We start from the raw sequence: 2,172 nt of genomic DNA on the forward strand, positions 1-2,172 counted from the left end.
ATAACTCAAGAATTAACAATATATTGCAAACAGCGTTAAGAATTACGATAACAGTACTAAAATTCGTAGAACACGAAGTGCCTACAAATTCTGCACGGAACACAGCCTCACATCAAGAAACAAGACTAACTGTAGGAAATGGTGGGAACTACTTCTGGCGCTCTCTGGGTGCGCGTTCTTTCTAAAACCTGTGACTTGATCGAAATCTCCCAGTGCCCCAGTTCTCTTCCACATATACAGCCTTCTTTCATGGTTCTTAAACTCAGTGCCAGCGGTAATTAAACTGTGCTCTGTGAAAAATTCTGTCAGGCAGTTCTTCTCCTATTCTTCTCTTCTTGTAGTTGGCATTCTCTTTCTTTTCAAACCACCTAATTCCTGTGACCGATCGCAGATAAATTTTCGTCTCCCTTAACTACCTGAACACTTTCCTTTATCTAATCATACATTCAATCAATCTCTTCATCGTCTGAGGAACTAGTTGGCATAGGAACTTGTAATATTGTGGCAGGCGTTGGTTTCGTGTCAATATTTGCTACGATAATGCATTTGCTATGCAGTTAGTTGTAGCTTACCTGCATTCCTAAATAATTTTCATGTTGAATTATTTATACTTATTTATTTGAAAATAAAATTTCTGAAGGACTTGTGATGATGTGCTCCTCTTCGCGTAAAATTTGAAAACACTTCATAAAAAAGAAAAGAAGCTATATTTTGAATATATTAGAGGAAACAGAAACTTTTAGCTATAAAAACGAAAATGTACAGTTCACATTGAATAACCAATTGCAATTAAAGCGCCAGAGTATTATGCCTAATTTTATTTGTATCATCAGGTGTTAGTACGTAATAGCATTCCGTATTACTCTCGCTAGTGAAGTCATGGATATGTCGTCACACTGTCTACGAGTATAGCTTACGTTCTACCAGCCATCTAGTCTCTCGTTCTCGTTCGTTGCCCTGCACCGAGCTGCCCTGACGTCACATTGGCAACACACTGCCACCTGATACTCTCCACACAGTAATTTGCATGGAACCGCGACTAATTATGTTAGCAGCGACAATTTTTTGTCGCCACTCCAGACCCTTTTTAAAAACTTTTAGCGTCCGCTCACTATAAAATATTTTCATTTTCCTTTTTAGATGCAGATAAATTTTCAGGAATGGCGCACGTCTTCTTAGCTTTCGCTCGCCATCTTTTTTACATCATAGTTACCTAAGAGATAACAATTTTAATATGACAAATAATATCAAAATGGTTTGATTGTCTGTAGTGGAAATGTTAGTAAATAATACTGACTATTACCTAATAAGCCAATGGCCGTGCCGCAGTGGTAACAGCGGTTCCCGTCAGATCACCGAAGTTCAGCGCTGCCGGGCTGGGCTGGCACTTGGATGGGAGACCATCCGGTCGGCCGAGCGCTGTTGGCAAACGGGGTGCTCTCAGCCCTTGTGAGGAAAACTGAGGAGCTACTTGATTGAGAAGTAGCGGCTCCGGTCTCGTAAACCAACATACGGCGGGGAGAGCGGTATAGTTGATCACATACCCCTCCATATCCGCATCCAGTAACGCCTGTGGGTGAGGATGACACGGCGGTCGGTCGGTACCGTTTGGACTTTCCCAGGCCCGTTTGGACGGAGTTAATAACTAATAAAGTTAGTAGTGGCCGTACTTGTACCACTGCTGCTCCTGCTGCCATTAAACTCTGGCGAAAGTAATAATGATAATAATAATGACAATACTAAATAGTAAATATAAAATGAATTTATGTGTGTACCAAACAGATGTTTTCAGATATAGCGAGTTCTGGGGAAAGGAAATTTCACGAGACTGCACCAGCTAAGAATACAGGAAAATGAGGAAGATGTGTTTGGGGAGAAGGATGTCCAAGGGTAACCAGTACGCACGGAGATAATGATAATGACTATTGTCGCTTTAGGAAGTATGGCATTAACTATGTGAAACTGGAGACGTTACTCAGTTCTAATATTATGTAATAGTATAACGCAGAAGGTTATTCCACAGTCGGGTTTCTGTTACTGAGGAAGACTTCGATTTTAGTCCCACTCCGTCATTACTACCTTTTGAGCTTATAACCCTGTACTGACCTATCGGGAAGGCTTGTTACACCTTTCACCGCACTTCACTAATTCCCGCTACACCTAACTTCACCC

At 41.2% G+C, this 2,172-nt stretch overlaps 1 pseudogene; it reads left to right on the plus strand.

The window, feature by feature from the left end:
- Window positions 1-1,310: 1,310 nt before the first annotated feature.
- On the plus strand, window positions 1,311-1,428 carry LOC126413574 (5S ribosomal RNA; annotated as a pseudogene).
- Window positions 1,429-2,172: the final 744 nt, after the last annotated feature.

The sequence above is a fragment of the Schistocerca serialis genome, chromosome 7 (genome assembly GCF_023864345.2).
Source record: "Schistocerca serialis cubense isolate TAMUIC-IGC-003099 chromosome 7, iqSchSeri2.2, whole genome shotgun sequence".
NCBI classification, from domain to species: Eukaryota; Metazoa; Arthropoda; class Insecta; order Orthoptera; family Acrididae; genus Schistocerca; species Schistocerca serialis.